The sequence below is a fragment of the Rhineura floridana genome, chromosome 3 (assembly GCF_030035675.1).
Source record: "Rhineura floridana isolate rRhiFlo1 chromosome 3, rRhiFlo1.hap2, whole genome shotgun sequence".
NCBI lineage: Eukaryota > Metazoa > Chordata > Lepidosauria > Squamata > Rhineuridae > Rhineura > Rhineura floridana.
The window spans coordinates 41,209,555-41,236,179 of NC_084482.1; the positions used below are offsets into that span (position 1 = coordinate 41,209,555).

General features: G+C 43.0%; 1 protein-coding gene across 2 annotated transcripts in view; it reads right to left on the bottom strand.

Annotated features, from left to right (window-relative positions):
* TEX2 (testis expressed 2) overlaps window positions 1-22,727 on the bottom strand; it is a 139,807-nt gene extending 117,080 nt beyond the window's left edge. Inside the window, exon 1 of one of the 2 annotated variants that reach the window (XM_061615519.1) lies at window positions 22,356-22,727. The gene's annotated coding sequence lies outside the window, so the exon portion shown is untranslated. Of the gene's footprint in view, window positions 1-22,158; window positions 22,291-22,355 lie in introns of those variants that run through there. The other variant, XM_061615520.1, reaches the window with a different exon arrangement.
* Window positions 22,728-26,625: the final 3,898 nt, after the last annotated feature.

Sequence of the window (26,625 nt, forward strand, 5' to 3'; positions counted from 1 at the left end):
GCTGGAGCAGGGGAGGTGAAGGGAAAGAAAAGCAAAATGGCTCCACTTCTCTCTTGTTTCCTCCCTCCAACCCCAAGATACATTTCATTCCCCGTCGCTGGATCATCACCTTGTAGTGGCAAAGAACAATGAATCAAATGAAGAACAACAAATCTAGCAGACCTGGTGGGATTCCTGTTGAAGTCTTTAAAGAAGGTGAGCCTGAACTTACACAACAACTTCATAAGCTCATTGAAAAAATCCAGATGAGGGAAGAGATCCCGGAAGACTTTAGGGATGCCATAATCATCACCCTGTTTAAGAAGGGTGATAGAACAGATTGTGGGAACTATCGAGGTATCTCTCTTCTTCCTACTGCAGGTAAAATCCCTGCAAGGATCCTCACAAAGTGCCTCCTGCCGATCTCAGAGGATGTCCTACCCAAATCTTAAAATGGTTTCTGCCCTTCCAGGGGGACAGTGGACATGATATTCACTGCATGACAGCTTCAAGAAAAATGTCAGGAGCTGAATCGACCTTTATATATGGCGTTTATTGATCTGATTAAGGCCTCTGATACTGTGAATTGAACCGCTCTCTCGACCATCCTTCTGAAAACTGGATGCCCTGATAAATTTGTGAATATTTTGCGACTCCTTCATGACAACATGACAGCAACAATTTTGGACAACAATGGCTTTCAGAGCGATCCATTCAGAGTTGGATCAGGAGTACAACAGGGATGTGTCATTGCTCCTACCTTATTTGCTATCTTCATTGCTATGATTTTACACCTTATTGAGGGGAAACTTCCTACTGGTGTGGAAATCATATATCGAACAGATGGAAAGCTTTTTTATCTCAGTAGGCTGAAAGTAAAAAGTAAGGTAACGTCAACCTCTGTCATAAAACTTCAATATGCCGATGATAATGTAGTCTCCGCACTTTCAGAGAAAGATCTTTAAACTATCCTAAATGTCTTTGCAGAAGCATATGGAAAGCTTGGGCTCTCACTTAATATTAAAAAAACCAAAGTGCTTCATCAACAGGTGCGAACTAGTCCCTCTGTAGCACCATCAATCCAGCTTAATGGTGTGACGCTGGAGAACATTGATCACTTCCCCTATCTCGACAGCCATCTCTCTGTAAAAGCTGACATTGATGCTGAAATTCAACATCGTCTGAGCTCTGTGAGTGCCACATTCTCCCAAATGAAGCGTAAAGTGTTCAAGGATCAGGATACTCGCAGGAAGACCAAAATGCTTATTTATAAAGCCACTGTACTACCGACCTTACTATACGCCTGTGAAACATGGACCATGTATAAATGCCACTCCCAACTTCTTGAAAGATTCCACCAATGCTGCCTCCGGAAAATTCTGCAAATTTCTTGGAAGACAGACTAATGTTAGCGTTTTGGAAGAAGCAAAAACTACCAGTGTTGAAACAATGATCCTTCAACATCAACTTCACTGGACTGGCCATGTTGTTTAAATGTCTGATCACCTTCTTCCAAAGCAGCTACTTTACTCCCAACTGAAGGATGGAAAACGGAATATAGGTGGACAGCAAGAACGGTTTAAAGATGTTCTTAGGGAATCTAAAAACTTGTAACATGAGCACAGAGAACTGGGAAGTCTTGGCCCATGAATGTCCCAAATGGAGGTTGGCTATTATCAAAGGAGCTATGGACTTTGAAGAAGCACAAATACAGGGCGAACGGGACAAGTGAGCTAAGCGGAAGGCATGTCAAACAAATCCTCATCACGACCATCTTCCATCTGGAAACCTATGTCCTCACTGTGGGAGGCTGTGTGGATCCAGAACTGGCCTCCACAGTCACTTACGGACCTTATCTTGGAAGAAAAATAGAGGAGTCGAAGGTCTGGCGTACCGACTCCACAGCCCTGTGTGAAAGCAACCCAAGTCTCAGGTTTTACTCAGTCAGGAGTTGATGCCACAACTGTAATTCCTTCCCAAGATTTCCTCAACTCATTCTACCCTTCTGTTGGAGCACGTTGATATGAACAGACATTTTACAATGTCCACAGTTCACAATCCAAAATGGGGCAAAATTTCCTTGTGAAATCCAAGAAAAAATACAATACTTGAAATTAAGCAAGGCCTGCTCAGTAGCTAGATGCCAATAGCCAGGCAGTTTAAAACATGGTTTGAAATGGTTATGGACATTCTGGACAAAAGCGCCAAATTTTTCCTACATTACCCTAGCTTTCCATTTTGATAGGAACCACTTCCTCTAGATACATCATAATGGCCATCTTGAAAATTAATGTAAAAAACCATATCTACCAATAACTCTGGTTCCTATCAACAATGGAAAGCTATGGCAACGGGTAGTATGCAGGAAAATTTGACACTTTTGTCTGGAATGTCCACATCTATTTGCTAAGCTGTCTGATTAAAATTCCTGTTTCTGTCCACAGTGGCATCTCTAGAACAAGTGAGGCTAACATACAAGATCCCAGGCAAGGAAAATAATAATAATACTACTAGAATCACAGAACAGTAGAGTTGGAAGGGACCTATAAGGCCATCGAGTCCAACCCCCTGCTCAGTGCAGGAATCCAACTTAAAGCATACCCAACAGGTGATAGAGATAGCCATGCCCTACAATAGAGGCATTCCGTAGCACTTAAAAAAAAAAAAGTACAGCACAGTATGCTTGGTATTTCTATTGACAGTCTTCCTTTCTCAAAGCTGTTACCTGCAGTATCTAGAAATATACCCCAGGTAGAAAATCCTCATCATCATATGATCTGCTTAAGGCAGTCAGGTTGTAAAGTTAAGTTTGTTCTGAATACTTTTGGTTTCTGCATTATGACAAGTTTGAGCTCACACTTAACTATCTTTTTAAGAAGCACCTCTTTTAATATGTGTGTGTATATTTTTGTTCATACACACACACACACACACACACACACACACACACACACACACACACACACATGTTACAATAAGAAAAAAATAATAATGAAAGGCAAAGACAATCCAACAAGGAGTGGAATCATAATTACACAGTCATAAGTGGAGCTGGGTGAGGGAAGGAGGTAGGAACAGTCTCCAACTAAGCCTGCTGGCCATATGAATAAATGAATAGATCCATAGATGAAGTCCAAACATCTCAGTGTCTACCTGTCGTTGCCTATGAAAGTCTACTTTTTTCATATGCTGCAAGAGTTGACAGGCCCTCTGCCCATTGGTTGATAGGGTTAAAAAGAAGCACATCTTGTAGAATCAAGCCTAGTATCTCAATTTTTTTACCAGTTTACAGAAACTAACAACCTAGCATGCAGTGTTATCTATCAACAACGTTATTATGCTCAAACATAAAATGTGTAGCACAATTTAATTTGGTACTATGGCACAACAAAACAAATGTCATTGGCTTAAATTGCGTGTAGCCAATGCAGTGCCTCCAGATATTGCTTGACTACAGCTCCCACCAACCCTGGCCACTAGCCATACTAGGCAGGGCTGATGAGTATGCACTCCAACAACATCCAGAGCGCCACAGGTTCCCTGCCCATGGCTTAAGTTGTCTAGGATTGGAGATGTAAGGCATTATAATTCCATGGGGAGGAGGTATCTTTTCTCCAGCTTTTTGGAAAACAGAAGTTTGGGGTAAAAATGGGACAAATGCAGCACTGACTTTTTTTTTTGCAACTTGCAGATGTGAGATCACAGTTTTGAATGCTTCCTTAGTGTACAAGATTCCAGAGCAAGTAGAGAACTAGCAGAATATGGAAGGGCTGACCAACAGCCTCTTTCTTAGATAAGCTACATTTTTGTTTTGCTTGCAGAGAATCCCTCTGATGAGCGAGTTCCCCCACATGCAGTCTGAAATGACACAGTCCATTCTGCCAACTCATTCTGTTGTGTGTGCATAAAGTAGACCTCAATATATCTACCAAGTCTACAGGAGTAAATGTTGATTTCTTCATTAATCACTATAATGCTTTCACTTCCTGCTAAGGAGCATTGCTTTCATCCTACTGCAGAGATGAGTACCACCATAGACTTCAGGCTTACAGGATCCACTTTGTTTTCTTTCTAGAACCTCGTGATGACAAATTTATGGAAAATAAGGCTGTCAACGCTCAGTAGTCATGACGGCCATGTACTGCATCCAGTATCAGAGGTAGTATGTCTGTGAATCTCAGTTGCTGAGAATCACAAGTGGGGAGAGGGCTATTGCGCTAATATCCTTGCTTGCAGGCTTCCCAGATGCGCCCTCTGTGAGAACAGGATGCTGGACTAGATGGGCCTTTAGTATGATCTATCAGGGCTCTTCTTAAAATCTACCAGCCAGAGCCAGATGCAAAAATACACTTAAGATTAAATAATTCTGATTCCAAGAATTTGTTTAGAGTAGGAGAAATGAACAGAGCTCACAGTACCTCCACACAAAAATTGTTACCCCAACTTTCTTCATTTCAGCAGTATAATTTAAGGTAGAAGGGGAGTCATTTTGTCGCTGACATTGTTAAAACAATCAGGAGTCAGAAATTCTTGCCAATTCATTACAAGTCACCTAGAGAACTACCAGTAGATCCAAACCTATCTTCTGCCAATCTCTGCCACATAAGATAAAGTACAGAAGGCAGCATGACTGAAACTGCCTGACTTAAACAGGATCAGGGCACAATGCTTTTAAAAACAACAGCATTAATGACTCTTGGAGGTCAAATCCCCATTTAGATCAAAGACAAAGTTTAAGTCATAGGGATTTTTTTTTAAAAAAATCTGATACCCTTTTCCTCTGCAACTTGTGCGAGATAAGATAGTAAAAGATTCCAGACCAGCAGTTTGCACTTTTATCAGGTTTCAGAATTACCTGTTAAGTACCACCTGCTTGAACTGGCACCACCCCAAGAGAATAGAAATGGCTTTTCCACAAGTACACTGCTTCCATTCCTGCTTTAACAGACATTTGCATTTTCAAATGACTGTTCTCACCTCAGAATTTCCAACAGCTCAAGAAATCATTGCCACACCTTTCTACCTAAACTACAGTTTAACTGTGCAGCAGGAATGCCGATTGTTATGAACGTTCTTGTCGATCCAAAGGAAGCTTTAAAGCTGCATTCCCCAAGTAGCAGCAGACCATCTCTGCCTCCCACCAAGCCACACAGCAAGCCTATTTTGAAACTGAAGAGTTTCAGAAAAGTTTAAGCAGCAGCTGTTCAGAACGTTAGGTGGGGGCCCAGAAAGGAAGATCAGAATCCCACTGGTTGAGCCCAAGTCCTTAGGTATACCTAAAGTAGTTATTTAGGATCCCAGCCAATGTGTTTGAAACAAAATCTCTGCACTTTAAAATAAGGATAAGGAGTTGCTTGCTGGCTGTGTAGAACAGTGCCAAGAAATCCACATGATGTTTAGTGTTCTGTGTTAGACTCTATAAACACTGGCAATTATTTTGTACTAAGGAGCTGTCCTCCAAGAGTTTGGTGCTTCAGAAATCAACATATCTTTGCTGTTCCATTCTGTACTTGATTCAACCCAATCTGTAACAGTCTCAAAGATACAACAGTTTCTCCAGCAAGATAATGTAATCCACCATACAATGCTGAATTGGGTAATATGTTGTTGTGCAGATGTCAAGTTCAAAAACTGCCCAGAGAGCTTTGGCTACGGGGCAGTAAATAAATGTAATAAATAAAATAAAAAAGTCGCTAGTCCCAAGTTAGACGGCATCTTTAATCACATTCCCTCTGAGTTGTGGCTATAATGTCTTATTATAAGTGTAACCTCTAAGCCAGGAGGTGGCCCTCCAGATGTTGCTGAACTACAACTCCCATCATCCCCATCCCTGACCTTCAATCATGCTGGGTGGGACTGATGGAAACTAGACTTCGACAACATCTTGAGGGCCATGCAGGTGAGCTACCTCTGTTCTATCTCCACCTCATCTGCAGGAACCCAATGCAGGCTCAGGAGTGGAGGGCCTTATGAAGGGTCTTCCACCAGAAACAGTAGAGTATAGCATCTCATACTTTTCTTAATTAAGCCGAGTAGCTCCTTAAAATTGTCCCCTCCCCATAGCCTGGCACTCAGTCATTGATTCAGCAAATACATGCAGGTCATACCCACTTCACTTAAGCGGGGGGGGGGGACGATCAGCCCAACCTGAGCAAGAGACAGCCCATTCTATACCCTTCTCCTCTATTCTACCTTCTCCAGTTCTAGTCATTTGCTGTTTGCTATATGTGGTTCAAAACCAATTTGTCTTATTTTTCTAGAAGTCTGTTCAGTACCTTTTTGGGGATGGGGGACACAGAAACGAAACCCATGTGCACATTTGATGATATATGTCCCATTTATTATAGCATTAATTTTCTGTTACAGAGTGTCTACAGCCATGGCCTGTCATCGAGACAATTAATGAGTACCAGCTTCTATCAACACAATGAGCATGACTTATCAATTAATTTATATGAAAGTGGGAAAAAGAGAGCCTGCTTCCCCTAAAAGGAAAATACCTTTGGAAAAAGCTGTAAAGCTCAATATACTGGTCTTTCTAAAAGATAAAAGGGGTGGTATTCAATGCTAGTCCTACTTAGAATAGGCCCATTGAATGCCATTAATAGACATTACCAACTGAGGTTTGTTAATTTCAATGGGTCTACTCTGAGTAGGCCTTGGTGAATACCACATAAGAGTACAACACCTTTGGATATTTTCCTCTTGCTTCTGCCATTAATTTATATGACTATAGTACAAAGGGAGAGCCAGTGTGGTGTAGTGGTTAAGGTAGCCTTTCCCAACCAGTGTGCCTCCAGATGTTGTTGGACCACAACTCCCATCAGCCTCAGCCAGCATTGCCAATGGTCAGGAAAGATGGGAATTGTGGTCCAACAACATCTGGAGGCACACCGGTTGGGAAAGGCTGGGTTAAGGTGGACTATGACCTGGAAAACCAGGGTTTGAATCCCCACACAGCCATGAAGCTCACTGGGTGACCTTGGGCCAGTCACTGCCTCTCATCCTTACAGAAAGGCAATGGTAAACCCCCTCTGAATACTGCTTACCATGAAAACCCTATTCATAGGGTCACCATAAGTTGGGATCAAGTTGGCAGTCCATACATACATACATACATATAGAACAAAGTGAGTTTATTGGTGTCTAAACCACACAGATATTTCGACAGGAGCAAAAGGGAAGTCAGTAGGACTGTTCATATAACTATGTCTGTTAGATTTTAAACAAAAATATCAGTGTTTACCATGTATCATTGATCCACCTTGGAGTCACCCTCTTCCAAATCATTGATTTTATGAACATTCTCTCAAAGAAAACAGGCACATCACACCTCTTTTCATTGCTTTTAATTTCCATGGCCTCTTGCAACAAAAGCAACAAGCCACTTATGCACTTAGAGCATCATACTGGGCAAGGGCCAGCCTAAGATATTCTGCTGCTTAAGGCAAAGTACAAGACCCCCATCCAAATCCAACACACAGAAGCTGACCAGACTGGCAGCTGAATTTTACTTTTTCTAGCACTGGTGACGGGACAACTCCCTTAGCATCCAAGGGCTGCAAGCTAATTTAAGAGGGTACAAAACAAGCCATGCTGCACACAGCTCTGCCCGCAAGCAGGGGGGAACTGGTAGCAGAGCTCAAAAGAAATCCTCTGGGCACCCACCACTGCCTTTTCCACCACCAGGATCTGCCTCATTTTCTTCAATGTGAAATCAAAGCATCTACTCGCCTAACCAATGCTGCCTATGGCAGCCATACAGAAAATTTCTTTTGTCTATGTTCATACCAAATTGAGACAGTCCCTTATTTATTTATTTGATTTATATCACACGCTGCCTCCCAGTAGGAGCCCAGGACAGCAAACAAAAGCACTAAAACACTCTAAAACATAAAAACAGATTTTAAATCATATTACAACATAACATCCTTTAAAAACATCTTTTAAAAAAAGCTTTAAAAATCATATTAAAAACATTTCCAACACAGACACAGACTGAGAAGATGATCTTCAGTAGGCACCAAAAAGATAACAGGGATGGAGCCTGTCTAATATTTAAGGGGAGGGAATTCCAAAGGGTAGGTGCCACTAGGCTAAAGGTTGCATCCTATGTTTTGTGAAGTGGACCTTCTGATAAGATGGTATCTGCAGGAGGCCCTCACCTGCAGAGAGCAGTGAGCAACAGGGTATATTGATTGATTGATTATGGTCAAAGACCGGCATAAAATACATGAGATCAAAAATTAAAATATTAATACAGGACACGTTTTCCATGATAAAACAGACTCTAAATAGGGACCCAATTCTCAGGTCTATGTTGGTTGTTGGGTTAACCATGCTCTTCGGTGTGTAATAGCTGCAGCACAGAATCTCACAACCTTATTTGTGACCTGAGAAATTTGGTCGGATAAAAGATACCTAACATAAAATGCAGCGTCCCTGCCCAGAATTTTTTGCATGATCGGGGTAATAAGTGAAAGTCGAAGATCATGCTAGAAAGCACAGTCCGATAAAATATGGCCCACGGATTCTACTACACCCGCATCACAGGGCATAGGCACTGAGCATAGGGAATTTTTTGATATCTACCATCTAGAAGAGCTGATGGTAACACATTGAACTTGGCAAGTGTGAAAGCTCTTCTAAGCCTAGGAATAGGGAGGGAAGCCAGATAATACGCGGGAACAAAGGGCCCAGTGCTAGGTATGAGGCCAGAGTTGGACACTAATCGAGAAAGATGGTTTTGAAGTTCTGTGTCTAGAATTTGTTGGAGGATTACCGACTTTGCTTTGGGGAGGCCTAGCGAGAGGATAGCAGTGGGAGAAAATCCTAAACTCAAAAGTTTCATAATTAGGGTTTTCTTCCACCTTGACTGAAATACGTCTGACAATACAAGAGGGGCCAATCCCACAGGTAAAAACAGCAGTTTTAGCCAGTACTTAATCTTGAGCATCCATATACAGGCCTCTATCGAGGAGAGCCCTGTTTCAAGACGAAGAGTGGCGTTAGGGATGCAAGATGGGATACCCAATATTGTCCTCAAAAATTTAGTTTGAACAACTTCAAAAGGTGTATGTATATTTATCATATACACTTATCTGGGAGCCGTATATCATTTGAGGGATAACTTTGGCAACAAAAACTTGTATGGCAGAGGGGACATATTGCCCGCCTTTGGTATAAAAAAACGACAGGAGAGCCTTTTTGTTCCTCTAAGCGTTGGTAATGGCGTTTTTGGCTTGAAGTTGCCATGATCCCGAAGAATGGAAAGTTACTCCCAGATACCTGTACGATGGTACTTGTTCTATTGGGAGTCCATTTAAGTACCATCGGTGCTTCACCTTCTTTCTGGTGAACACCACTAACTTCGATTTGGCCTGGTTAATAGCTAACAGTTCTTCCTTGCAATAAGTCGCAAGCTTCCTCAGTAAATGTCGCAGGCCAATACTTGTAAGAGATATAAGTACTGCATCGTCTGCATACAGAAGAATTGACAGAGGTTTATTCGACAGAGTGGGTTGATGGGAGGAAACCAGTGTCAAGCTTCTGACCAGGAAGTTAATATAGAAATTGAACAAGGTAGGGGCCAAAACACATCCCTGTTTAACTCCCTTCAAGGTGGGAATAGGCCTAGTCAGACTACCGATGTTGTTGCATCTTATGCGGAATTTAGTGTTTGTATATAGGCACCGAATAAGTGTTAAGAATCGTCTATTGATGCTAGTGGGCTCAAATTTTTCCCACAGTCTGTCTCTAGGTATGTGGTCAAAAGCTGGTTTAAAATCTATAAAGGCGGCATAAAGGGCCCCACCTGGTTCAGTTAAATATTTTTCCACTATAATAATAATAATAATAATAATAAAATTTTACTTGTTAGTCGCCTATCTGTCCAACTTAACGGACACTCTAGGCGACTTACATAGAATAGAATATACAATATACAATCAACACATTCATCAAATTAATCTAACATCAAAACAATAATTAAAACATCAAGAAAAGACTAACCCACCCCAACATTCTTATAGGCCTGCCTGAATAGCCAGGTCTTTAAAGCTTGGCGGAAACTCATCAGGGAGGAGGCATGTCGGAGATCGTAAGGGAGAGAATTCCAGAGGGTGGGAGCCACAACTGAGAACGCTCTCTCTCTGGTCCGCACTAGCCTAGCTGTTTTGACTGGTGGGACCGAGAGGAGGTCCTGTGTGGCTGATCTTGTAAGGCGGCCTAATTGGTGATACTGGAGGCGGTCCTTCAGATAAACTGGGCCGAAACCATATAGGGTTTTAAAGGTCAACACCAGTAAACCACTGGTAACCAGTGTAGATCTATCAACACCGGAGTGATTGATCCCGGCGGCGGCTATGCTTAATCAAGCGTGCCGCCGCATTCTGTACCAGTTGCAGTTTCCGGAGCGTTTTCAAGGGTAACCCCACATAGAGCACATTACAATAGTCTAAGCGAGAGGAGACCAGGGCATGTATCACTCGTGGGAGCAGATGTACAGGAAGGTAGGGTCGCAGCCTTTGTATCAGATGTAATTGATACCAAGCTGCCTGGCTCACCGCCGAAACCAGAGCCTCCATGGACAGCTGGGATTCAAGAATGACTCCTAGGCTGCGGACCTGGTCCTTTAGGGGTAAACTCACCCCATTAAGTACCAAGTCGATGTCTCCCAACCTTCTCTTGTCACCCACGAGCAACACCTCGGTCTTGTCGGGGTTCAGCTTCAGCCTATTTTCACCCATCCATCCACTTACGGACTCCAGGCACTTGGACATGGTCTTCACCGCCAACTCTGGTGAAGATTTAAATGAGAGATAGAGCTGAGTGTCATCCGCATACTGGTGACACTGCAGCCCAAAACTCCTGATGATGGCTCCCAGCGGCTTCACATAGATGTTGAATAGCATGGGGGAGAGGATAGAACCCTGTGGTACTCCACAGTTCAGAGGCCAAGGGTCTGAAACCTCATCCCCCAATGCCACCCGTTGGTACCTGCCTGAGAGATAGGAATGGAACCACTGTAAAACAGTGCCCCCTATTCCCAATCCCTCAAGGTGATTTAACAAGATACCGTGGTCAACGGTATCAAAGTCACTGAGAGATCCAGGAGGACGAGGAAGGTATATTCACCCCTATCCAACGCCCTCCTCATATCATCTACCAGGGCAACCAAGGCTGTTTCAGTTCCATGTCCAGTCCTGAAGCCCGATTGGAAAGGATCTAAATAAACACTAGGTGTTTTAGAACCAATCCGTGGTCTATGGTAGAGCGCTCCGCTCTGAAAGTAGCTTGTTCCTCTGCCAAGATGTTTTCCTGCTCTAGCCAGCTTTGTAGTTTTTCAAGTAGGTGGCTGGCACATAGTTTACTAACGATGTTTAACAGACTAATGGGTCTATAACTGGCAGGATCAGATCGGCAGCCTTCCTTATAAATTGGAATAATAATAGCTAGGCCCCAGTCATCAGGGATACAAGGAGTGCGATCAATGCTTGTGAATAGAGCTGCCAGGACCAGAGCCCACCAATCAATGTTGGATTTGAAAACTTCAGGGGGGATGTTATCAGGCCCCGGGGCCTTATCCGGCTTCAGTTTTGTGATTAGTGTGGTGACTTCCTTGATAGAGACCGGAGGCCACTCAGGAAGATCCTTTATAGAAGTTTCAGCAGGTTGAAGTCGATTCTGTCCTCTTGCTTAGGTATTATAAAAATGCAGCTCCCGCGAATACATGGGGATGTGATAATCCAGATTGATAGAGGTTTTAGGCCAACACCTGGCCACCAACCTCCAGAAGGTGGCCGAGTCCTTAGACCTGGAGGCTTGTATCAGGGTCTGCCAGTGCTGATTCTGTGCCAGTCTTTTCCCCCTCTTAATTAAAAGTTTGTATCTTTTCTTCAGTGCTAAACATTCAGTGGGTAGTCCAGGCAAGTTCTTGTCTCTGTACACTCTATATTTCTTGATTAGCAGTTTCTTCATATCAGTGCATTCCCGGTCAAACCAGGGTTTGGGATTGTATGGGCGAGTGTGGAGCCTTGTCGAGGGCTTAGCGATTAGGCAATTTTGTAAGTCCGCGATCAGTTCTTGATACGCGACAAGCAGGGATTCCTCGGGGACTGCTGCCATCAAAATTTCACGCTGGCATTTCTAGTTCATTCACTCCACCCAGTGAGGTAGCATCAGAAGGTCAAATTGCAATAGCTTTAATCCTCAGCATGTCTCAGTAACTTCAGAGTACAGCTGAGAGACAACACTGCAAGTTATTAGTACTATTATGGGCCATTCAGCTTCCCAAGCAGATTTAACTAGCTCTACAACTCTTTTAAGTCCCACATGCAGTATATTTTTTTTATTTATTTAAAATCCTTTCTAAACTGCTTTAATGTTTTAAAAATCTCTACATATAAAAACAATATCCATTAAAACAGTATAAAACCATAAAAGCAAATAAACATTCAGGGGATTCATTACACATAAATCAGAGTCCAATTTTATGGGTCAGGGAAAGTCTGGGCAAAAAGATAAGTCTTTACAAGACATCTGATGCAACTGATGGTTGCTGCTTTAAGGAAGGGTATTCCAAAGAACAGGGGCAACAGCCGAAAATGCTCATTTTCAGGTTACTGCCTTATAGTACTCTGTAAGGTGCAGGGCCACAAGTAGAATTTCCCCAGATGATCTAAGTGAACTTACAGGTCTACAGAGGGGCAGGTGGTCTTTCAGGTAAATTATTCCCAAGTTCTTGAGGGCTTTATATGTTAACAAGACATTGATCATAGCCTGGTAGCTGATTGACACCAGCGTAGTTCCCTCAGCACAGATGTTATATGTGTGCATCCAGGTGCTCCACTCAACAAGCTGGCTGCAGCATTCTACACCAGCTACAGCTTCCAGACCAAACCCAAGAGAACCCCCACACAGAACACATTACAGTAGTTCAGTCTTGAGGGTACCAATGCATGAAATGCATGAACCACAGCGGTAAGCTCTTCCTGTCCAGGAAAGGGTGCAGTTGGCACACCAACCTAAGCTGATAACAGGCGCTCCTCACCAGAAAGGTCATTTGAGCCGCCAGCAACAGAGATGGATCTTGGAGCCCCACCCAAGCTATGTACCTGTTCCTTCACAGAGAGAGCAGCCCCATCCAGAACTGGTGAACTCCCTAGACTTGGGAACCACTCGCCCACAGAGTCTCTGCCTTACTAGGGTTCAGTCCCAGTTTATGATAAAACTGCATTCTCACACTGTTAGCACTAAAGAGAGCTGGTTGCAACCCAAGCGCATTACAGAACAGCCACTGCCATGAATGGATACTAAATGCCAAAGACTGATTAAAAAGTCAATAAAAACACTATGAAAAAAGATGCTATGCAAATTGTTCACTTAAATAGCAAAAGCAATGGGATTGGACTAGCACAAGGATGGTCAACTTGTTCAATATTAAGGCTCATCTGTACTTTCAGTATTTATATAGATGAGGGAGATTTTAGTAGACACAATCTTTCAAGCCCTTACTGCAGTTAGGACATGCTAGACCTCCTGAAATGTCCTCATCTATACAACTATTTGGAAGCTCTAATGCTGGACAGATTGGCTATCCCGGGACTAGGCTAAGTGTTCATTTGTTTCTGTAGCAAATATTTTAATATCAAGGAATATCATAACAAGCTTTCAGTATACAAAATTATGATCCTCCTGCAAACTAACCACAAAACTGGAAAACACCACTGGCAGGAAAAAAGCTGAAAGAAATTCCTTCCTGACTTTTTCTCCTCCACAAACCAGTTACAAACAAAGATCCAGTTATGTATATTTGTTACCAGCTGCTACAAAATCCTACAGTATTCAATGTCTTAAACGCCAGAACAGTAGCAGAAATGAATTAGGTCAATGTCAACTGACTGAAAGGTGCCATTTCCAAAGTTACTCACTATTCTTTAGTTAATTAAATCTTCAAAGGAATAGATTGCTGGTTGGAATTAGTATTTTGTGCAGACAACACTTACTCAGATCATACATTTAATAGTAAGATATTACTGTATTGACAAAACGATCATAATAACCCCATGAGATTGTTTAGCTAAGATTAATTCACTTGGAAACAAATATGTAGCACTTTTTTCTTCCTTTGAAGAGGCGTCATTGTGCAAGAGAGATTTTTCCATCAATTAATGTAGGAGGCAGCATGGGTATGTATGTATATTTGCAGGCACAAGAACAGCTAGCAATAGTACATATTGATGCAAACAAGCTAACTAGCACTATAATTAAATTAAGAGAAATTAAGGGGATTGTTTTGCTGCCACTATTCCACTACCATACACTTAAAGTCAGTTGATTGAGTGTGTCTTGTTTCCTATGTTCTCCATTTGACATGTTTCACAGGGAATAAAATCACTCACAGCAGAACATCAAATGATGTTATTCAGCACAGACAGGGCCAGGTCATCAGAGATGCTGCACATCTACCAAGTTAGAAGATCAGTAGCCAACATGGTGCCATCCAGGTGTTTCTGGATTCAAACTCCAATTGTTTCTGATCACTGGCCATGCTGACCAGGGCTTATGGGAGTTGGAGTCCAACATCTGGAGGTCGCCACACTGGCTATCCCTGGCTTAGGAGCATACCGAGTTTTTCCAGTGGATTTCCCTATTCTATCACTCTCTCAGTGACTTTCATATTACACATTGTAGGCACACAGCACAATCCTTGGAAGTAAACCTCATTTCAATAAGTATAAGGTCACAGCCACCATTGCTAATTTCCCCCATATATAATGGGAGTAAAGAAACAGAGTCCTCACCCTAGCCCCGAAAGTTCACCATGAACAGAACAGTATTCAGCATTTATACATTGATCAGAAGGGGTTAACATGGTGCTAAGAATTCAGTTGTGAAGTTCCTAGTTCAGCTCTGCAAATACATCCACAAGAAGTGCTATGTTAGTCATTTATGGCCTAAAAGAAAAACAAAAGAATTAGTTTACAAAAGCATGCTGACTGAACACTTGGAGGCATTTACTAATAATCAGGCAGGGGCTGTTTAGAAGTTTGACCTAGATGCTGTTCAACAAGTTACTACCAGGTCAATGACTTTAGCCTAACTTCAGACTGAGCAATTTATTTACTTGTAGTCTTGCAGCAGACATAATTTCTCATTTTAAAAAATGTTATACATTTTATTTATCTGTTTGTTTATTTTATTATTAGATTTATATCCTGCCCTTCCTCCCTTTTAAATAAATAAAATAAATAAATGATGGGAGGAACAGTAGTGCAGCAACATCTGCACAGCACCTACATACTGCTGGACCAACTTGAGAATGCTACTCTGCACCACTTTCCATTACCATACCTTCTCCAATCTATCTTCAATTTTACATTTTGCACACAAGAAAGAAGGAAAGTAGTGACTGGCACTTACTCTTTTTCCACTTTCAGTGTCATGCTCAAATCTCATGACCAGGGCACTGGAGCAGCTTCCCTACAAGGAAGCCTATACAGTTTGAGGCAAGTAAAAGGGGGGGATGAGAGAGGTGTATCCAGATTATGCCTGGTGTGAAAGTGGAGAGAAACGTTTCTCCTTTTCTCATAATAGTAGAACCCCCAGAGTCATCCAATAAAGTTGAATGGTGGGAGATTCAGGACAGATTAAAGCAAGTACTTTGTCTACCACAAGATGTGGTGGTGGCCATCAACTTAAGACTGCATTAAAAGGGGATTACACAAAAGATTCTCCATGTCTACTAGCCATGACAGCTATATGCTACCCCTCCAGAGTCAGAGACAGCATGCCTCCACCAACTGGTTGGAAACAACAGTAGAAAAGTCCTATTGTCTTCATGTCTTACTTGTGGGTTTCCCATCAGCATCTGGTTGGCCGCTGTGGGAAACAGAATGCTGGACTAGATGGGCCTTTGGTCTGATCCAGCAGGGCTCTTCTGGTGCTCTTCTGCCCAAGAGAAATGGTGGCATTTGTGAAGCATAAGAGAGATGTGCCAGTACCAACTTTTAAAAAAATTACACAGAAAGCATGATGAGGAAGCACAAGTCTATGAGATAAACATTCCTTTATTAGCTCATTTCCCACCGTAGCTTCTTCTCCACCAATCTAAGCCCATCCTCAGTTCCCAAAGAATCCTTATTTCAGTCTTCCTCCACTGTGACCTTAGAATTACTTCCTTCCTATACAAGATGACCAAAAGTAGAACTTTAATAATCTCACCTCCAATTTGCAAACTGCACCTTATAAAAATTATCCATAGGCATCTATTAAATTATCCCTACGAAGCTATTAAAAGGCAAAGGAGGACTTGGCTACATCTAAGACTGTGTTCACAGCAACGGAACATGCTACTTTATGAGTGTTCTCTTTATTCCTCAGCTTTGCAGCCTCGCAGGAGAGAAGCAGTGCTTTCCTCACAATACAGCAGTTCCAAATGGATTCCACTACCAGTATGTCCTACTTTGATGTGGTCACACCAAAGTGACTAATGTTAAGCCCAGGGGGGTGGGGAGCATCTTTCAGCTCAAGGGCCACTTTTCCTCATTGACAATCTTCTGGGGGCAGTGATGGCCAAAGACAAGGCCAAAAGAAGGAAGAGCTAGAACCAACAGTTGGTGGAGCAACAGATGTGAGTCTTGCTTCTGTATAAGCAAGTACAATGTAGTAAGCTACATTCCAGGCACAGAAAAGCAAGTTTTCTACTAATACCCACACACATATATTTCTATCTTCCATCTAAGCAAGCAAGAGGCATTATTGCAGTTCAATTACACATTCCAGCCTGGCAAAAGCACTCTAGGAGAATACGGAAGAGAGTTGGAGAGGAATGTGGCCTGGATGAGACTCCCAGGGGCCAGACAGAGAGGCCTACATTTTGCCCAGAGGCCAAAGGCTCCACACCCATGGTCAAAACCATTAAAGAGAGGGCCTTGGAGGGAGGCAGGATATTACAAAAACTTCTATAAATTCAAACAGTCCATTTTTATTTTGAAGCTATTGATGTGCCACAAGTGACTTACCTCAATATGGGAAGGCAGCAATGTGGGCTAGTTCTCAAAGGGGCTTGCAAGGATGCATTATTAGTCAATGCCACAATAACAAACTTCCTCTTCTGTGCTGTTCTCTCTGCTCTTTATACTAAAACACTGTCATTTTTATTCATACTAAATATGAATACAATTCATACTAGATCTCTATATTTGTTTATTCATACTAGTTTATTCATACTAGATCTCTACATTTGTCGCCAGCTTTGTTTCTTCTGACAAATTCCACTATTGCTTCAATCTCTACCAAGAACGAAGAGTTCACTGTACTAAGCGCACTTCCAAGAAATCATCCTTAGGATTGCACTGCAAATGGAACAGAGCTCATGCCTTTATATTTATGGACTCCAAAACAAATGTCTATGTCCAGTATGTATGACATAATACAGAGTTGCTGGCTGATCTTCACTATGTTGCAAGGTCTCACTAAAGTTTTGGGTTAAAGAAGAAATTATGACAGCTGCTACATATCTTTACAAAGCTTGTTCTTCATTGACATAAGTGAGTTTGTATGGAAAACATGTATAAATCAATGAACACAGACGTGTTATCTTTCTCTCCACCATGTACTATTTTAAAGCAAGTTACAACAGCCAAGCAAACAGAATTCAATCCTAATAAGCAACCTAGCAATCCACAGATATCATGCTGCATGGCATTCAGTCTGTGGTAAATGTCTTCACTACCCAGTGACCCATTGTACTTTCTTGCAGCAGCAGCAACACCCATTACAAAAAAATTAAAATAAATTCGACAACCTCTTCCTCCTTTTAAGCTAGTTTCTATTAGGAATGTCAACTGATCTAACAAGTTTCAGTTTTCACTTACATATTGTGCAATTTCAAGGATGACGCTTTTTTTAGAATTCTGAATGAAAAGGAAACATCTCTCAAGGGTGATATAACTAGCTTATAATCTAACAAACTAAGCTATAGCTCATTGTTAGAAGAAAAAGGCAACTGTAATGTTTTCTTGGAAACATTCTACAATCCCATATAACTAACATGTCATAGCCAAAAATGGCTTCAACACAGGCAGGTAGTTGACACAGACAAACTAAAAGGTCTCATCAGTACTGTGGACAATACAGGTCATGTACCAGAGACTGAAACCACAGTTTTATTCTGAAAGGTAAGTTCATCAAGTTTAGTACAGGAAGGAAGGAGTTGGTGTGTGCCCTTCATGAGCACTGTCTTTTTTATTTTTCTCATCTCCAACTTTAAATGAATGGTTGAATCTTTAATTAGTACACGGACAGAAGCTTTCAGCCCTTTTCACAGGCCCAGCACTCTAAAACCACTTCACCACTTTTAGGCAGAAAATCATCCTTGCCCTTTCCTAAGTTCTTCCTGAATAACTTTCTGTACCTTGTTGTTGTTATGTGCCTTCAAGTCGATTATGACTTATGGCTTCCCTATGAATCAGAGACCTCCAAGAGCATCTGTCATGAACCACCCTGTTCAGATCTTGTAAGTTCAGGTCTGTGGCTTCCTTTATGGAATCAATCCATCTTTTGTTTGGCCTTCCTCTTTTTCTACTCCCTCCTATTGTGTGCGTCGTACAACTCCAGACTCTCCTTTCGCATGTGTGTGCATCAGCCCCTGGGCTTCCTTGCGGCTTTGACCCAGCTGCGTCATTAGTCACAGCGCTACTCGTACTTGTCCTTTGTTTTTCCCCAGTAGCTCGGTGAATGCCTTCTGACCTGGGGGTCTCATCTTCCAGCACTATCTCGTGTTGCATTTTGGATACTCTGTTCATAGGGTTTTCATGGTAAGAGATTTTCAGAGGTGGTTTACCATTGCCTTCCTCTGAGTTTGGATTCATCTTAGTCTGGTGTTTCAGCTTTGACCATTCCGCCTTGGGTGCCCCTGCTAGGAGTCTAGCCTCTTAGTCTAGACTCCTGACGGCATTGCTCTTAGCTTCTTCAACACTCTCAAACCCCCTCACCACGCTACATATCCCTATTTCTCTTCAGTAATCTTAAGAGGGCCACTTTACCCTTCCATTTAGAACAGGAAGCATTTTCAGAAAGAGACCATGAACAAAATGGCATCTCCATTTAAAACTTTAAAAACAGCATAGGCACCTGTCTTATACCGAGTTAGACCACTGGTCCTTCTAGCTCAGGATTATGTACACAGACGGACAGAGGCAGGGTTCCAGGGCAGGGGTCCCTCCAAGCCTTACCTGGAGATGCCAGAGATTGTATCTGGGACCTTCTACATGCAAAGCAGATGCTGTACCACTGAACGATGACCTTTCCCCCCTAGAAAAATACCTTGTGAATACAGTTAATTCAGTAAGTGAAATGCTTGGAATAGGAAATGGACTGCCTTCAAGTCAATCCCGACTTATGGCGACCCCATGAATAGGGATTTCATGGTAAGCAGTATTCAGAGGGGGTTTACCATTGCCTCCCTCTGAGGCTAGTCCTCCCCAGCTAGCTACGGCCTGCTCAGCTTGCCACAGCTGCACAAGCCAGCCCCTTCCTTGTCCACAACTGCCAGCTGGGGGGCAACTGGGCTTCTTGGGACTATGCAGCTTGCCCATGGCTGCACAGGTGGCAGAGCACATAACCCCTGAGCCACTCACTGTGGGGGTGATCTTTAGCTGGCCCTTGACACCCAGGAGACACGAGAGGGGATTTGAACTCACAGAATCTGGACTCCCAACCAGGCTCTCCTCCCCACTGTGCTAAAAACAGTATCTTCAGCCTTTGGAATCTATTTGACAACTCTGTGCTTAGCCATTTTTAATTCAGGTGGTAGTCCCTAGAAATGTAGCTCCTAAATGTGAATGATCTTGTGAACAAACATTAGCCTGTTCCTACAAACCTGAAACATGTAACCTGAAAAACATGCAAGTAGTTTTGGCCTCTGAGAAAGGCCATGTTTGTGGCTCCTAGAAAATACGGTGTGGTCCTTCTAACAGCTCAGTGCTATGCAAAGTTGGACATATTTAAGCCCGCTGACATCAATAAGCATACCCAACTCTGCATAAGATCAGGCTAGAAGTGTGCACAAGTATTTAGATTAGAACAAGCATAAAACAGGTTAACTGTGCAGGTGGAAGATTCTAATACTGATCAAAGCATCTCTTGTGGAAAGTAGCTTTACAGGTAGAACACAGGAATAGTGACAGAATCTGGGGGATCGTTCAAGAACACATGCACTATATAGTCCTATTGTCATCATGGTCGTGGAAAGAATGAGGAGAGTGAATTGGTTTGGTTTATTATTAACAAATCTTAGAAAATAAGTGTGACAAAACAATCAGCAAGAATCTGTGTGACAATTTCAACAAGGTTTGAACACAGGGTATCTTTCTGCATCTTTGAAGTCTAAAATCAAAAAGCTACAAGTGGCATTTTTGTGAGATGTTAGAACCAGAAACGCTTGAAATTATTTATATGGTTTGTTTATCCAAAGGATAGCTTGGAAGATGTTGACAAAATTACTTGATTTCCTGTGGATATCTCTTGTGGAAATTAGCTAGAAAAAACTGAAGGTTTACTAACCAAAAATTGACATTTTACTAAAGTGACTGTGCCAACTTGGGTGTTTTTTTTTAGTTCATGTTATCAATTAGAAGTATTTTAGGAAACAGACAAAGATAGTGGGGGGGGGGAGTTTAAACAGTGCCCTCCTACTTCTGCAACCTTAAAAGCTTTGGAAGGACAAATCTTATTCTTTGCAAATCAGAAATAACTCCACCAGCTATACAATCTGAATAGATCAAAATCTGATGCAGCTGTAAAAACTGAACACAGCAGGATCCATATTTGTGATGAGCCTAGGGCAGTCCTCCAAAGCTTCCCTCCCTTCATCAGGTGATATTAAGACACTGTTGGCTGCCTGAACTCAGCTTTGGTATGCAACAACAACAAAACCACTAAATGACAGCACAGACCAATGCAACACACCGTGAAAACTAGAACGGGGTATTCTTCTGCCCTTCTGTGCCTGATCCTATCAGGCTGATCACTTGTAAACTTCAGCCATAACAGAAAGAAATATAAAATAAAACCCTTGTAGCCAGTCCTACAGCTAAAACACAGCAAGGTTGCAGCTGTTCTCCTTACAAGTTGTGATCTTTTCAGTCAAGTAGCTATCCACACAGACCAACAGAGAAAGCCTTCCTCCTCTGCTATATCCCAAACCTGCCCCATTTCTCCACACTGAAAGAAGAATGAGGTGAGCCCGAACTTGTTGCTAGAGCAAATTACATGCTAACCCCATGCAAACACTAGACAGAAACTCAGTTATCCAAAGTCACCTCTACTCAATACTCCACAGTTGTTTTGTTTAAAAGGACCTCTTAATATCTTTCTAAGACACCTTCCCTACCAGAACAGATGCCATGGTTGGCATGGGTGTCTCCAAACTCTCTCTCTCTGGATGCCTTCCAAGGAAAAAAATAAACAACCTTTCTTGGAAGGGCACGATTTTTGACCTATTACTTCCCTAACACTTGACCTGTGGTGACTGGCTGTGGTTACTCCACAGAGAGGAGAGAAAACACTCTGTTCTGCAACAGAGGCTTCTTTCTCAGGACTTCAGATATTCCATAACTGGCATCGGGAACTGAAGAAAGTTCCAGGACTGTGCAAGGAATCCAATTAAGTCTCCCAGAAGCTCTTCCCCCAACCCCTGCAGCACCTCACACACTCCCCGGAAACAAGCAGTTCACAACAAGCAAGGCCATGTTAAAGGTTCTGGGGTTCAAGCCAACCCTTCCGAGGAGGAGCCCCTGGTTCTCCCCTTCCCTCAAATCCCCAGAAGTTAAGGGTACGTCGCGGCGAGTGAACTGCACTCTTCATAGACTCAGAGACACCTTTTTCTTTCCCGCGTTCCAGACAAGAGAGTCCAGCACTGCAAACAGGTGCCGGAGTCGAGCCCCGGCTCGACGTAAGGTCACTACAACTCCAGAAAAACCTTCGCTTTCCAGAGTGGCCCTCCACCCCGCATATCAGTCACAAACCTCCCCTCTTCTGCCAGCCTCCCGTTTCCTCGTTACGCTCGCCTTACGTGTCCCCCCCTCCTCCCCGCTGCCATGTGGAATCCCAGGAGACGCGCGCCCTCGGTTCCCTTTTACCCCAGCAGCCTTAGGCCCAGGCAGGCTCCACTACCTCCGAGGCCGAAGGTCTCCTCCTCCTCCTATCAGCCTAAGAGTGAAGAAAAGAAGGCGAGCAGTCGGGCTCCTGGAGCCTCAGCCGGTCTCTGCAGCTCCTGCTGCAGGGCGGGCTGCAGTTGCCTGCTTGCTTCTCTCGCTAGCTACCAAGCAAGCTGCCCACCAGGAAGGCGGCTCGAGATTCACCCCGTTTACCTCATCTGCGGCAGCTCATGGCAGCTCATGGCACAACACTGCCGTGGCTGGGTTGGCAGGGCGGCTCCCTTCTTCCCGGCGCGGTTCCCGAGCTCGTCGCTTGCCAGTCCAAGTCAGGCGGCAGCAATAGGAAAAGGAGCGACAGGGACTGACAGAGGCGGCCGGTACGGCCCCGCCCGACGACGGGCTGGGTCTACAAGGAAGGCCGGCTTCCTGGTTAAAGGCACAGTGGCCAGAAAACGAAGACGAACGATGGGAACCGACGAGCCACGGCACTGTGAGAGCCGCTGGGCTGTAAATTGCCGGGGTGTAGTTAATCCCTGCCGCGGATGAGAGCTCTCAGTCCCAGAACCGAGTAGGAAAGTCCGAGATCAGTACTGGAAAATGTAAAAAAAGTGCAAACACACACACGTACACAAATAGAAGGATATGTAAGCATGTGCAGAGTGCGTCATCACTGCTGAGAAACTCCAGCCAGAAAATAATACCTTTGGGATTAGGGGGCAGGGCTTTCAAGCAGACACGGGCACTTGCTTAGTTGCACCCTAGCCAACCACTGCTTTCGACTTTCCATTGAAAAACCACAGGGACAACCACACTGTTAAGGAGCATGATTATTTGCTGCTGTAGCAGTTGTGGGGAATGGCAAACTGGCAGGTGGTTGGTGATATGTACTCAAGTTATACCTAATACTGCAAATATCCTATCAAGATTCTGGTTGCTACTTTTTTTATATGGCAGAGCCCCTGTGCCTTTAACATAGAAGCTCAACAGGTGCAGCTTTCTGACACAGTTTTGGAGGTATGATAATATTTTTCCAAAAAATAACAAAAACCCTGCAACTGTTGAATTTCTGCATTCCGGAGCTATTAAATGCACATGAGCGCTGATGAAAGTTCTGGCTGAGCCATCTTTCCTTGGGACCTGGATTTCATAACCTCTTCAGTATGTTCTGAATTTTGAACATCTGGACATTTAGTATTTCAGAAGAGAAATGTGCTGTGACAATAGAAGTGGAGATTGATTACATCTAAATGTGATACCTTTATATATATATATATATATATATATTGTATTGTACCAGTTATTGATTTGTGTTGTTTTCTTTTTGTATTGTTTTGGTTTTGAAAATTGGAATAAAAATTAATTGAAAAAAAATAAATGTGATACCTGAATGATGATCGTTAATCAAGATAATCAATCTTGATTATGTAGAAATTGATAGTTTGAAGTGACATGTTCATATAACAGAAGACCCTAAAATCTTCATAACCTGAAGTCCCTGCTCATGGTGGGTTTGTGTGATTCAAGGAAGGGGCAGCTGGACTTTGAGACTTCTGGAATGCTATTTTACTCAGAAGGAGGTCTCACGGTGTTCAATGGGACTTACTCCTTGATAATTGTATTTATGATTGCTGCCTTAGGTTCAAATCTCTTCTCAGCTGAGAAAAAACTGAATGACTTTTAATATTGTTGGTGATTATACTATAGCCAGCATGGATTTTTTTGCATTCCACAATGTTAAATTGAAAATACCCCCCATGCCATTCTGTTGCTTCCCATAAGCACATTTCAAAACACAACCTTACAAAACGTATAGTCCTGAACTCAGAAATGCTTGCTTAACAAACCTCTATGTTTTCTTGGCAATACATTCAACAGTCAGAGTGAATCAAGAGTTCAAAGTGTAAAACAAGAGAAACAAATCCAGACCCATGTTGGACTTTTTTCTTTCAATTGTACTATAATTTGTTGAAATTAATTAAAAACCACCATGTTCACAGAGTACCTGTAATCCTGACCTTGCCTCATACTCTGACCTTCATCTTCTGCAGTTTAAAAGTTAAAAAATGCATGGCTAATTTTTAATTAATTTAAGAAATTTAACATTGAACTGTATTATAACATTGAGCATGCTCAACAAGAACCAACTGTCAGAGTTCTAAAAACCAGACTCATAGCTGCTTGGCTAATCAGGGGGCCGCATCCACACCAGACCTTTATTTCACTTTAGACAGTCCTGGCTTCCCCCAAATAATCCTGGGAAGTTTAGTTTATGAGGGTACTGAGAGTTGCTAGGAGACACCCCATTCCCCTGATAGAGCTCCAGTTGCTAAAGTGGTTAAACAGCCCCTCTTCTGTGGATTGTAGCTCTGTGAGGGGAACAGGGCCTCTCCTAGCAGCTCTCAGCACCCTTCACAAACTACACTTCCCAGGATTCTTTCGGGGAAGCCATGAGTGTAAAGTGAAATAAAGGTCTGGTGTGAATGTGGCCAGTAATAACTTTGGTTTACATGTGCCTGCTATAGAATAAAAAAGTGGGGGAAACCCTGAAAAAGAATGATACTGTTCACAATGTTTTCCTTTTGGAAAGGAAAGGGGCTTTCCCTCCGCCCCGTTCCTGCCCACCCAATAATCTCCCCTCTCCCTCTCCCCTCCCTGCTGCTCCCCCAGGTCAGTTTCATCTTTCCTAAGCATGATTGTACAGGAGTAAATTCCACTGAACTCAAAAAGCATGCAAATGATCAAACCTGCCCTCCCCTTCTCCTCCCTTTTGCCCCCTTTTCCTCACCATCCCCTTTCCATCCCCTCTCCCTCTCCATCTCCTCCATGGTCAGTTTTACCTATTCTAAGCATTATTGAGCGGGAGTTAATCCCATTGAACTTAATAAGCATGCAAATGATCAGACCTGCCTTTCCCCTCCCACTCTCTCCTCTCCTTCTCCTTCTCCTTCCCCGTCTCTCCTTCTCTTTCCCCATCTCTCCTTCTCCTTCTCCTTCCCCTCTCCTCTCCCTTCCTCCCCGTCTCTCTTCCTTCTTCTTCCTCCTCCCCCACCCACTCCAGCCCCCTCCCTCTTCACCCATGGTCTGTTTCACCTAGCCTAAGCATGATTGCACAGGAGTAAATCCCACTGAACTCAATAAGCATGCAAATAATCAAACCTTTCCGCCTCCTCCCCTCCCCCTTCCGCCTCTTCCCCTCCCCCTTCCGCCTCCTCCCCCTCCTCCTTTTCCCCCTCCTCTCCTCTGCCCTTCCTCCTCCTCCTCCTTTCCCCATCCCCTGTGGTCAGTTTCACCTATCCCAAGCATGATTGCAGGGGAGTAAATCTCATTGAACTCACTGAGCATGCAAATGATCAATCTATTCTCAGTAAACTTGCACAGGATCCCATTTCTTACCTCCTGAATTAAAAAACAGAGAAATTCAGTAATAGGCAAAACAAGATCACCACAGCACATGCCTTATTTCTGTTATTTGGGCTGGCTGCAGGTGTTCCCACCACTCACCATATGCTCAGAGGCACATGCTACCAAATTCTTCCAAGCTACACAGGAAGTGGATTTGACTGTGAAAGACCAACCCAAATTGTATTTGCGTTTTTACAAATTTGTAGGGCAATACAGTTATCTCAGAGGGGAGGTCAGGTCTTCTGCTCTCCTGGTACATTCACTATAGCTGCCCAATTTCCCTGCTTTTTAAAGTTTGATAGAAATATATGTTGGCTATAGGTACATTCTTAAACTGTAAGGGGTTTTTTTGCCTATTAGTAAATTACCTCTCAGTTAATTAAAAATCTTCACTGATAAATCCTATGAGGTTTAAGTGATTGTTAAATATACACATGAGACTAAAACAATAGTTCTGAAGGGGAGAAAAGCAATCATGTATAGTTTTTCAGATGAGAATAAGAACATAAAAAGAGCCCTGCTGGATCAGACTAAAGGCCCACCTAGTCCAGCATCCTGTTCTCACAGTGGCCATCCAGATGCATCTGGGAAGACCACCAGCAGGACCTGAGGGCAATGGCACTCTCCCCTTTTGCAGTTTCCAGCAACTGGTTTTCAGAACCATACCAGTGTGCCCTGATCCTGGAAGTAGTGAATAGCCATTATGACTAGTAGTAATTGAGAGCCATAAGTGTGCTTGTCACTGCTGCTGACCATGGGATAGGCCTCTCTTGAGATCCGCATGGAATAGTGGGTGAAGTGGATCATTTATCTGCTGCAGAATGGCCTGTGAAGAACAATGGGAGACACAGAAAGAGAATAGTGAGCAACAATCAATAGCTGGAACACATGATCTCTGGAGTTTGGATATATGGTAGATGTTTGTGAAGAGGTGAGATAGAAGAGTGAGTGGTGCCATTTGATGGTGGTGTGCTATGACTGGGATACAGACTAATAACGGTGCTCTTCCTCCTCTCTGCCATGACCCACATTCTGCCAACAATTCCACCTTGTTTCAGCCACTCTGCTGGAGTATGTTTTA